The sequence below is a fragment of the Canis lupus genome, chromosome 34 (assembly GCF_003254725.2).
Source record: "Canis lupus dingo isolate Sandy chromosome 34, ASM325472v2, whole genome shotgun sequence".
Classification (NCBI taxonomy): domain Eukaryota; kingdom Metazoa; phylum Chordata; class Mammalia; order Carnivora; family Canidae; genus Canis; species Canis lupus.
Window position 1 is genome coordinate 17,683,705 of NC_064276.1, and position 13,132 is coordinate 17,696,836.

The 13,132-nt window shown below is 36.1% G+C and overlaps 1 protein-coding gene and 1 long non-coding RNA gene across 3 annotated transcripts in view; one reads left to right on the forward strand and one right to left on the reverse strand.

Annotated features, from left to right (window-relative positions):
* Positions 1-13,132, forward strand: part of VPS8 (VPS8 subunit of CORVET complex) — a 268,885-nt gene that overhangs the window by 66,755 nt on the left and 188,998 nt on the right.
* The window catches only part of LOC125754293 (uncharacterized), a 176,151-nt gene that overhangs the window by 8,215 nt on the left and 154,804 nt on the right, over positions 1-13,132 (reverse strand). Inside the window, exon 4 of one of the 2 annotated variants that reach the window (XR_007408098.1) lies at positions 8,281-8,365. The exons of the other annotated variant lie outside the window; for it this stretch is intronic. This is a non-coding gene — a long non-coding RNA (uncharacterized LOC125754293). The remainder of the gene's footprint in view (positions 1-8,280; positions 8,366-13,132) is intronic. 2 annotated transcript variants of the gene reach the window in all.

The following is a 13,132-nucleotide window of genomic DNA, read 5'->3' on the forward strand; positions in this document are numbered from 1 at the left end:
AGCTAGGATTAGAATCCAGTAAGTTAGGCTTTAGAGTCCACATCTGGGTTGCTATACTCTACTAAAGAACAACACTTCTGGGATGCCTTGGTGGCTCAGTGGTTGAGCGTCTGCCTTTGGCTCGGGGCGTGATCCCAGAGTCCTGGGATCGAGTCCCACATCGGGCTCGCCACAGGGAGCCTGCTTTTCCTTCCTCTACCTATGTCTCTGCCTCTCTGTGTGTTTCTCATGAATAAATAAAATCTTAAAAAACAAAAAGAACAGCACTTCTTATTTTACTTCTGTTTTCATGAGCAAAGAGGATAGTCTTTAAAGTGGGAAACTCTAGTTAAAAATATATTAAAGAAAAAAACCAAACAAATGTGACGTATAGTTAGCTGCATAATGATTGTGTAAATCTCAAAACCTAGTGGAATTATAACCCAGGTACTGTTTGAACAATCTGTGTCACTGTTCACATTTTTTAAGTAACTTTGGATCCATTTTCAAATAAAGTATGTTCAATTAAACATAGAGGAGAGGAGACACAATGTATTTCATTCAGGAGTACAGTTTTCTTCTGGAAAAGGTGATCTTTAGCCCATTAGGGTGAATGAAATACATGTATTTCCATATGTCCATTTTAAGTGTTTAATCTTAGATAGTTGATCATGAAATCATTAAATTGACTTTTTTTTTTTAAAGGAAGAGTGGATTTAGGAAAGTATCCACTGATAATTGCATTGTGGTTTTCATAAACCATGAGTACTCTTGAAAATGACCATGTTAAACTCATAAGTTACCTTTTTGAAAGGAATAGGTCAATATATTCATGTAGTGCCTATTACATCATACCTTGATTTCATTAAAGCATTTGTTTAAATTTTCCATTACCCTAATGGCTGAAATAGATTGAGTAGTAAATAGATTGGTAAATGGCAAATCAATTTGCAGCCAGATAAGCATCCCTACCCAAAAGAGTTAGGTGGATTAGTATTAATTGCATTTTAGGGCTCTTTCATGTTTTTTTAAAAAAGATTTTATTTATTCATTTGAGAGAGAGACAGCGGAGGGAGAGGGGGAAGCAAACTCTCCCCACTGAATTGGGAGCCTGATGTGGGGCTCAATCCCAGGATCTGGAAATCATGACCTGAAACCAAATCAGATGCTTAACCATCCAAGCCATCCAGATGCCCCCATATCCCAGTTTTTATAATTGATTTGGATAAAGAAATGAAATTTAGGTGGTACCAAGAATCAAAGTTCAAAATGATCTTGACAAAATGTGGTCAAAGTTGTTATGAGATGAAATTTAACAAGGATGAACATCAAGACTACATTAGACTCAAATAATTAAATTACATGACTATTGGATTGGGAAGATCTTTCTGGACCCAATTTCAATTGACTACAAACTTAGTATGAGTTAAGAGTTTGTGAAGGCCCAGATAAAGGTAAATAATAGTACCATGGGTACCTGTTGGAGATAAAAGCTCTGAGATACTTTATGGACTATTGACAGATTTAACTATATCCCACAACAGGATGGTAGGAGATTTAAAGAACAGCATTTGAAAAAAACTATATTGGGTTTGTTGAATCTGATGACTAAGTAAGTAGAGACAGGCTTGCCTTCAGACAATGAAGACCTCCAATATGGGGATTTACCGTTTTGCAGTAGAGGGAAGACTAGTATCAGTGGGTAGAAATTAGGAGGAGATGTATTTCAGTTTGAAATTACCAAGGGAAATGTAAAAGATCTTGGATTTATGTGCCTCCTACTGTTGAATGTTTTAAAGTAGAGGAAGACCAGCTGACCAGAGACTTTCTTTGTCGGGTGGGAAGATCTTATATCCTGTATCCGTGTGAAGAACTGCACATTATGTTAGGAAACATAACCTAATCCAGTTAGTTGAAATTTCTATCTAGTAAGATTAGTTTCTATTTCAGTCAAAATACTAAGAATATATATTTTACCAGCAGGTGGCACTCAATTTTCGTCTTTACGTTTGATGAGGAGCCTCACCTTTTCCTTTGAGTCAGGATGCCATTCAGTGTTTTTGTTTTTTTTTTCCCAAAGATCAGTCAATATTTTGTCCTTTCTTAACTGTAGAAAGTAACTTTGGGATCTTATAATATTTTTGATAGGCTGTGACTTATTTTTCTGAGAAAAGATTTGAACCTATATTTGTGTAATAACTACATCTCTCATTACATCTTGAGCTTCACCCTTTCTTCTGGTCAATTGATTTGCACCCCAAAACAAAGTCAAACAGCAAACAAATCCCTTCTTAACCCCATGCCATCCCCAATATCCTGCTACCCCTTTTTTGCATATTCTTTACAGAGCCAAACATTTTATAAGTGTTGTCTCCATTACTCACTGCCCTCTCATTCCATCTTTAAATTCAGTGGACTTTTTATCCTTCTTCTTAGTGGTCCTCAATAGCATTCAACACAGTTAATAACTTCTTGGAAATGTCTATCCCTTTGACTTCTGTGCTATCCTCCATTACAGGTTTTTTTTTTTCTCTCGTGTGATTGCTTTTGTTCATTCTCTTCCTCCTCTTCTATTTAACCAATAAACATTAGAATTTTTCACAATACTCTTTTATTTCTGAATCAGTGTTTCTCAAAATGTTGTCTGGACCTTATTTCAAAATCACTTGAGAGGATTGGTTAAAATGCTTTTTCTTGAATTATTTGCCAGGTCTGCCAGATCAAGCTTTTTGGGATTGGTGACCACGATTTGTAATCTGCCCCTGAGGTGACTCTTAAGCAGGTTAAAGTTTAAGAATCATTACTTTTTCACCCCGTAGGTGATATAGCCAGACTATTTTATCAGTATCTCCAACCTAGATTGTTTTCTGAGATCCACATAGTCAGTTGCCTGTTTACGTTTCCACTTGGATGTTTTATTTTTTTTAATTTTTTAATTTTTAATTTTTAATTTTATTTATTTATTTATTTATTTATTTATTTATTTATTTTAAAGAATTATTTATTCATTTATTCATGAGAGACACAGAGAGAGAGGCAGAGACACAGGCAGAGGGAGAAGCAGGCTCCATGCAGGGAGCCCGACATGGGATTTGATCCTGGGTCTTCAGGATCATGCCCTGGACCGAAGGCAGGCACTAAACCGCTGAGCCACCCAGGGATCCCCAATTTTTATTTATTTATGATAGTCACACAGAGAGAGAGAGACAGAGACACAGGCAGAGGGAGAAGCAGGCTCCATGCACCGGGAGCCCGATGTGGGATTCGATCCCGGGTCTCCAGGATCGCGCCCTGGGCCAAAGGCAGGCGCCAAACCGCTGCGCCACCCAGGGATCCCTACTTGGATGTTTTATAAGTACCTCGAGGTCATGAACATCCTTCACAAAGTCTTTGCTAATGATCCCTATTTAAGTGAATGGATCCACCATACACCTAAAACAAGTTGAGTGATTCTTGTCTTTCACTCATTCCTATTGATTTAGCCACTTGACTGTTTTCTGTAATCTCTTTACATCATTACGTCCATTCTGCCACTATCCTGGTGCATGTCAATATCATCTTCTCTTGGTATATTACCTTAGCCACTTCATGTATATATTCTTACTACACTTCATTCTAGAGAGAAATATATATCAAGTGTAGACATGAGACTCTTTGGGTTTTAAGATATTTTAAAGACTTTAAAGACTGGTGTCCTGGAGTAAAGACTAAATTCCCTAGCAGTTTCTAAGGGTCTGCATTATATATCTCCACCTGTGTCCCCTAATTCTCTTTATCCCTACTGTACTAGAGTTTTCAGTTTCTTGACATCCCTATTCTCTCTTAACTTAGAGCCTTTTCCTGTGATGTTCTCTTCACATAATTCTTTCCTGTTTCTTTTTAGCTTAACCAGCTCCTGTTTAATTTCAGGTCTGAACTTAAACGTCACTTCCTCATCAGATTAAATCAGGTACAGTTCTTTGTAAGATACCATGCACTTAAATTACTTACTCAGTATCAGTCTTTCCCAGCTAGACATTATAAGTCTAGGGACTGATTTTTCCCAGCATCTACTTTAGTACCTTTGATTTGAGAAATATATGTTGATTGAATTTTTTTTAAAACCCTGTATTTATGTTGTATATAGTGTTTGTCTTGGGCATGTGTATGTGTTTGTTTTTTACATAGGCTCTACTCCCAACATGGGGTTCAGACTTGTGACCTGGAGATCAAGAGTCATATGCTCTATTGGCTGAGCCAGCCAGGTGCCCCTAGGGCATATGTTTGAAATCTAACTCTGGGAGGGTTGAATTGTGAATAGGACTTAGCATACACAACACAGATGTCTATAATCATGGCTAATATTATTGTGTGCTGTGTGCCTGGCAAGTATCTCATTTAATCTTCATAACATACTTGAGGAGTAATTATATCTCCGTTTTATTTCTTTTTTTTTTAATTTTTATCTATTTATGATAGTCACACAGAGAGAGAGAGAGAGGCAGAGACACAGGCAGAGGGAGAAGCAGGCTCCATGCACCGGGAGCCCGACGCGGGATTCGATCCCGGGTCTCCAGGATCGCGCCCCGGGCCAAAGGCAGGCGCCAAACCGCTGTGCCACCCAGGGATCCCATATCTCCATTTTATAGATGTTTATAGGTATAAACAGACACACAAGAGAGTTGAATAACTTGCCTAATATCATACAACCAGTAAACAGTAGACTCATGATAGGCATCCAGGCTGTCTGGCTCAGGGAGCCTCACCCTATACTCTGTTAGGTTTCATGCACATTTTATTGTTTTTTGTTTTATAAAGATTTTATTTATTTGTTCATGAGAGACACCGAGAGAGGCAGAGACACAGGCAGAGGGAGAAGCAGGCTCCATGCAGGGAGCCCAACATGGGACTCGATCCCGAGTCTCCAGGATCACACCCTGAACTGAAGGCGGTGCTAAACTGAGCCACCCGGGCTGCCCTATTGTTTGATAGTCTCAGACCAATGTTGTTAAGTAACTCACTTTGAAAAAGGGAGGACTAAGTAATGCATCAATTTTAGGAAGATACTGAAATGTATAAAAAAGTAAAAATACAAAATGAATTCATCTTAGTATAGTCATGGTAATCATATTGAATGATTGTATACCATTTTATTCATCTTATTGGTCCTTCATGACATTCAACTTAATTAACTTAACATTCAAGTTAATGACTTGTAAAACTGTCCCTTTGGCTTCTCTGGTATCAGAATTCTCTACTTTTAAACTCAGAAGCTGGTCCGTTACCTGTGGAAGCAGTTTCATGTATTTTGGGATATTTTATCTTGCCGTACTCATGTTTGTTTATGAAACGAGGCAGAGGTATAAACAAACACGAGGCATTTTAATTATATGAAGCAAGCTAATAGGATTTGAAAAATAATGGAATTTTAAAATATCTTAAAACTAAAGTCTTACATTAATTGTTCTCAAGCTCATCTTCCTGCTTAATTTTCCCTTCTATGAGAACGTCATAGCAGCTGTTGGCATATGTTTTTATATTAGGAGTTCATGCCAGAGTGGACAGAGACTAAAAGCTGAACACAGAGTTAAGCAATAGGAGCCTTCTTTGTCTAACTCATGCTTCTATGAGGTGATTTGAGGAAGGGAAAACAGTGTTGGTGTCTAGCACAACACCTTATTTCTGAGGTTTGATTAAAATGTTGGTCCTGGGAAGTTAGGTCTTTCTTAGATTGTTTTGTTATCATGCCTGGATAAAAAGAAGGGAAAGTACCCATATACACATACACGTACAAAGAGATACTTCTATCTATGTAGCTGCTCATGGGTTAGTATACTAATACTGGAATACGGCTGACTAGCTCTGATAGCCCATGGAGATAGATCTATTGATCTATCTATGTGTGTGTTTAGGAATGCTTATCTCCTCTGGTATATATACACACACACACACACACACACACACACACATATATATTCTGGGCTTTGTTATAATTTTGAATCATTTTCAAGGAATGCAGTTTTCATTGCCTGATTGACTTCTAGAATATACACTATGAGAATAAATGCCATTGCTCCAAAAAGCAAAGGTATCTGTATTTGTGACCTCATTCCTTTTGCATCATCCCTGTGAAAGAGGGAAAGCCAGAGATGATATCTTCAGTTGGTAGATGGTAACATAATCACAATGCAAAAAAATGACCTGTTCACTCATTCAAACAATTGACAGGCTTAAATTTAGGTTTTTTTTTCAGTTAAATTTACATATCTATTGCCTTCCTTAATCTTAAATATATATATACATATCTAACAAGAGAAGCAGTTTGTTGTGGCTGGTTTATAGCACGGTGCATTGAAGAAGAGATTAGAGAAATATCTACTCTTTCTTTCTTTTTTTTTTTTTTTTTAATTTATTTTGGAGACCATAATATCAGTCATTTTTCAGAGGCATTCTGCAAGGCTTTGAGACTGAGAAGAATATTCTTTTTTTTTTTTTTTTTTTAAGATTTTATTTATTTCTTCATGAGAGACACACAGAGAAGCAGAGACATAGGCAGAGGGAGAAGCAGGCTCCATGCAGGGAGCCCGACCTGGGACTCGATCCCGGGTCTCCAGGATCACGCCCTAGGCTGAAGGTGGCACTAAACCGCTGAGCCACCCGGGCTGCCCAAGAGGAATATTCCTAAAATAGGTATTGTTCACTGTGTTTGTGTTGAAAGACTTTAGGCAGAGAGCCACAAGCGGTGCCCAGCACAGGCTGAACTTAAGGGTCAGAAGTTTGCATGTAGGCCCTTCCAGTATTCCAGGGAGAGGCATGTATAGACCAGGTCTGACTGGATAGACTGAGGTTTTGCTTCAAGAGAAGGACCTGTTGGGATGCTTGGATGGCTCAGTGGTTGAATGTCTGCCCCTTTGGCTCAAGGGCGTGATCCCGGGGTCCTGAGATCAAGTCCTGCATCCGACTCCCCACAGGTAGCCAGCTTCTCCCTCTGCCTATGTCTCTGCTTCTTTCTCTGTGTCTCTCATGAATAGATAAATAAAGTCTTTAAAAGAGAGAGAGAGAGACCTGTTTTTCCCTATTCTTTCTTTTAGGGCTTTTGTGAATGCAACTTTCCAGATGGGCTAAGTGGGGTGACCATCTGAGCTTGGGCACCAGCTGCTCCAGGTGGTCATATACTAGCCCTGAAATGTCAGCTGCTAGCTCTCACTACAGATTCTGTGCAAGATTGGGTCTGTGCTTAGTCCTTGCTCTTGGGAAATGGAGAGTTACTGATCCCACCTTGCTTATTTTCAGGCATCTAGAGATTGCCACCAGGGGTAATCCTCTGGACAGTCTAGCTTGTCTCTTCATAATTAGATACTAGAAAGGAAGATTTAATATAATGGAAATAGGTTTGGCTTTAACTAATATTTCAATCTTGTTTATAGTTCTAAATGTTCAAAATTAATAAGGACTTGGTTTCTTTAAGAAGCCAGTGAAGGCATTAATTTGAATGGATTAGCTCTATTTAAATGAGTTGAGAACTGTTGGGGGCAGGCATGAGAACTATGTGTATCCTATTTCTTTTTTTAAAATTGATTTTGACTTGGGATAATTATAGATTTACATTCAGTTGTAAGAAATAATATAGAGAGATTCCAAATACCTTTAAGGTGGTTTCCCCCAATGGGAATGTCTTGTAAAACTATAGTACAACTGTGTAACCAGGATATTGACCAATATAGTAAAAATACAGAACATTTCCATCACCATAGGGATTTCTCATTTTGCCCATCTATAGCCACACCTTCTTTTCTCCTACTTTCATCCCTTTCATAGGCTCTGGCAACCATTAATTATTCCTATTTCCATAATTTTGTCATTTTAAGAATGTTATATAAACGGAATTATGTAGTATGTAGGCTTTGGGGATTGGCTTTTTAAAAAATTCAGCATAATTCTCTGGTGATTCATCTAGGTTGTTGCATCTGTCAATAGTTTGCTGCTTTTTATTTCTGAGTTGTATTTCCTTCCTACTCTTTATACAGAACTGCATTACACAGTATTGTAAGTTTTGCTTCAATCATAAAACATAAGGCTCAAGACAAAGAATATCTATTACGTTTACTCTTGTTTTTGCTTATCGTGTTCTTTCTTCCTTCCTGATGTTCCAGAGTGTCCATTCTTTTATTGTTTCCTTTCTGTTTAGAAAACTTTAACTAGCCATTCTTTGGGGGTAGGTTTGCTGACAGTAAAGTCTTTTCCTCTTAGAATGTCTTGATTACCCTTCATTCTTCAAGGATCGACCATTGGATTTAGGATTCTATGTTGACAGTTACTTACTTCCAGCATTTGAAAAAAATACTGTGCCACTTGCTCTGGCCTCCATGGTTTCTGATGAGAAATCCAGTCATTTAAATGGTTTTTCCTAAAAAAAATAAAAATAAAAAATAAAATAAATAAATAAATAAATAAATAATTTTTCCTTATAGCTAAAGTGTCCTCTCTTTCATGCCACTTTGAAGATTTCTGATTTTTTTTTTTTTGTCTTTAGTTTTTGGAAGTTTGAAAAATATGTTTGGTATGAATTCCTTTAGATTGATTTTATTTGGATAAATGTGTATATTTGTGTCTATATCCCAGATTTGGGATATTTTTGGCCATTATGTCTTCAAGTACTTTTTCAGTTTTACTCTCTCTCTTTTCTTCTTCTGAGACTTTGATGACACATTAGATCTTTTGTTCTAGTCCCAGAGGTTCCTGTCAGTTCATTTTATTTTTTTTTTTCAGCCTATTTCCTCCTTCAGATTGGACATTTCTGTTGTTTTCACTCATTTTTCCACTGAACCATATATAATGCTCTTGAATCCTTTGAATTTTTAAAAAATTCATTTATTCAGTTTTTGAGTTCTAAAATTTCCATTTGGTTCTTCTTTGTATCTTCTGTTTTTTAAATGACATTTTCTATATTTTTATTGTTTTAAGATTGTAATCATAATTATTAAAGCAGTTTTACCATGACTGCTTTAAAAATCTTTGTCAGATCATCTGACATCTCTGTATTTTAGTGTTGGCATCCATTGATCATCACTTTTTAAATCAGTTTGAGATCTTTTTGGTTCTTTTATGATTTGTGATTTCCTTTTGAAACCTAGACATTGTGGGTGTTATATTGTGAGACTCCAGATCTTATTTAAATTTTTTGTTTTAGCTGTTTCCTTCTGATACTGTTCTGGCAAGGGAAGGGGTCCTACCTTCTTACTGTTAAGTGGAGGTAAAAGTACAGATTCTCTTCCACTGATACCTGATAGAGGGTGCTCATCTTCACTGCTGGACAGAGATGGGAGTTGTGCTTCCTACTAAGCCTTCTCTGATACTTCACTGGCTAGTTAGGGACAGGAATGCCTCATTACTGTTCCCTATGTGGCATCCATTGGTGCATGGTGAGAGTAGTATCACTGGCACTGGATTGGGCATTGGTGAAAGTTCTGATTCTCTTTTAAGTCTCTTTTGATACCACCCCACTGGGCCTTATTATGTGAATTCCACTAGCACTTTCCATGTGGGAGGAAGAGAGGTTTGTCACTGTCTTGTTGGGATTGCAACTCCTCTCCTTCTTAGTCTTCTTTGATACCATCCTGCTCAGTGGAGGGACAATTTGGGTACCTTGTTATGTGCTGTGGAGTATGGAAATCTACAAATTTATATTTATAAATATTTATCTCCCTCTCTTTCTTTGTTTATATAGAAGAACCGTATCACACAGTATTTTAATTTTTGCTTTAACCATAAAACATAAATGTGTGTGTGTAGATATATCTATCTATCTACATATATAGTTAATTATATATAGTTAACTACTTAAAAAATCTTTGTACTAGACTATAAGATATGTCTGCTTTGTTAAATCTGTATCATTAATACCTAGCAGTGTCCCTGGTCTGTATTATCTACTATAGTAGATTTCTTTACAGTATCTACTTTATATAAATAGAGTTTATATAAATCAGCTTAGATGTATTTGTGTATATCCTTGTCTCTATGTTTGAGGTACTTATTTTTGTAGCACTGAGATCAACTATACATTGTTGTATTATCTGTGTCGATTCTTTTTTAAACAATTAATTTTTTTGTATTAATTAAACATTTGTATGATTTAAAAACCAAAAAGTACAGGGATGTCTGGGTGGCTCAGCAGTTGAGCATCTGCCTTTGGCCCAGGGTGTGATCCTAGGATTCTGGGATCGAGTTCCACATTGGGCTCCCTGTGAGGAGCCTGCTTCTCCCTCTGCCTATGTCTCTGCCTCTCTCTCTGTCTCTCATGAATAAATAATAAAAATTAAGTAAAGTAAAATAAAAATAATAAAACAGTACAAAAATGTATACAGTGAAAAGTTTGTCTCCACTCTGATGCCATCTGCCCAGTTCTCACCATTGTTAAGTTTTTATGTATACTTCCAGATTTTCCTTACGTAAACACGAGCAAATACACACAGATTTAACCACCCACCCATTCATATTTTTTTTCCTTCTTTAACACAAATAATAGGAAACTGTATTTGTGATTTTTGTATTGTTTTCCCACTTAATATATCTTGCAGATCTTTTTATGTGGTTCATAGAGAATTCTTTTTTTTTTTTTTTTTTTTTTGCTTTGGTAGTTGCATAGTATTTTTTTTTTTTACACTATTGTACATAGTATTTTTTTCAGTTTCAGCTTGTTTTTTTCTAGTATATGGAAATGCAGCTGATTTTAGTATATTGAACTATCCTGTGCCTTTCCTAAACTCTTTTGTTGGCTCTAATAATTCTTTGTATATTCCACCAGATTTTCTACATAGATAATCATGTTGTCTGCAAATAAAAACAATTATTTCTTCATTTCCAATCTGGATGTCTTATTTCTTTCTGGCCTTATGGCACTGGCTTTAGTGTGGCCTCCAATATGATGCTGAATAGAAATTCTGATTGTTGACATCCTTGTCTTGTTTCAGTTTTAGTGGGAAAGCATCAGTCTTTGATTTACAAGTTTGATGCTAGCTATAGCTTTGTGAAGATGCCCATTATCAGGTTAAGGAATTGCTATTCTTAATTTCCTAAGATTCTTTCATTTACAGGAATGAATGCTATTGACTTTTGTCAAATTGTTTTTCTGTATCTATAGAGGTGATCATATAGTTTTTCTTTTTTCATTTGTTAATATGGTAGATTATATTGATTTTTTTTTGAATGTTAAATCCATCTGGCACTTGGGATAAAGTCATGTGGTTATGATGTATCCTCTTCTTTTATAAGGACATCTATGTTCATGAGAAATGATGTTCTGTTGCTTTCTTATAATGTCTTTGTGTAGTTTTGGTCTTGGTGTAATCCTGGCCTCATAGAATTATTTGTGAAATATTCCCTGCCTTTCAACTTTATGGAAGAGTTTGTGTAGAATTGGTATTGTTTCTGCCTTAAATATTTAATAGAATTCACCATGGAAAGTATCAAGGCTTTGACTTTTCTTTGTAGGAAGGTTTTTAACTACCAGTATAAATTTTTAGGAGGTTATGTATTTTTTTTTAATTTTTATTTATTTATTCATGAGAGACACACGCAGAAAAAAGCAGAGGCACAGGCAGAGGGAGAAGCAGGCTCCATGCAGGGAGCCCGACACGGGACTCGATCCCGGAACCCCAGAATCACGCCCTGGGCCGAAGGCAGTGCCAAACCACTGAGCCACCCAGGGATCCCTATGTATTTCTTTTTGAATAGGGATCTTTATTTTCTATCTTTAAAGAAGTTTGGCCATTTCGTGTAAGTTGTCAGACATACTGGGAAAAAGTTGCTTGTGACATTTTAATTACCCTTTTTATGTCTAGAGAATCTATAGTGATGTCATCTTGTCATTATTTGGCTAATTTCTAAATTAATTCCATTGTGGTCAGAGAACATACTTTGTATGAGTTGAATTTTTTTAAATTTGAAACTTGTTTTATGGCCAACATACATCATCTATCTTAGTAAATGTTCTGTGTACTTGAGAAAAATGTATATTTTGATGCTGTTGGATGGAGTGTTCTAAAAATATCAATTTCCAGATTTATTTAAGGCTGTCAATTCAATATGTATCACTTTCATTATTGTCTTTATATATAATCTTCAACTTTAGTATTCTTTCTTTGAAGTGTTTTTAGAGAAGGTTTAAAAAAGCATCTTGGGGCAGCCCTGGTGGTGCAGCGGTTTCGTGCTGCCTGCAGCCCAGGGCGTGATCCTGGAGACCCAGGATCGAGTCCCACGTCAGGCTCCCTGCATGGAGCCTGCTTCTCCCTCTGCCTGTGTCTCTGCCTCTTTCTGTGTCTCTCATGAATAAATAAGTAAAATCTTAAAAAAAATTTTTTTTAAATAAAAAATAAAAAAGCATCTTATTTTCTGATAGTTGATTACTTTCTGGTTTTATTGTATCATCAGATAATGTTGTGTGTACTAATTCTACCTTTTGAAGTTTATTTAGATTTTTTTTTTTTTTTTGTGGCCCAGTATATGGTCAGTTTTGATTAGTGTTCAATGAACATTTGAAATATAGTGCTTTGTGTGTTTTCACAGAGAATAGTTTATTATCAATCAATTTTTTATACATCTTCTAAACCCTTACTCATTGTTTTCCACCTTATTTCTCATGGACTGTGAGAAATAAAGTGCCTTTTGGATTGTGCTCTTTTCCTTGTTTTCCCTTCCATCTTGTATTTTATGAATGTTAGCATTGTATAACTTAGTATGTACTGTATAGTAATTTAGCTTGTAGAAAGAAGTTTATCTTCATAATGATTTATTTATTCATGTAATTGCCCTTTTAGCCTGAATTTTACTTTATCTGATAGATCACATCCTGTGATTTTTTTCTTTGCACCGTATACTTTGGCCTATCCTTTTATTTTCAGTCTTTCTGGATCACTTTGTATTTGTATTTATTTGCTTTCTCCATAGAGCTGGGAGGTTGCTTTTTTGAGATTTCAGAGTTTTGCTTTTTTCAGATTTTATTCTGAAAATCTTAAGTGAGGTAAGCCAAATATATATATATATTTATATTTTTAAGGACACTTTTCACTACTTTTTTATTTGTGCATATATTTCTGATATTTGGGAATATGTATTTTATTCCAATGATTACCTTTAGGATTATAGCTAAAGGTATATAGTTCCCTTGATCTTC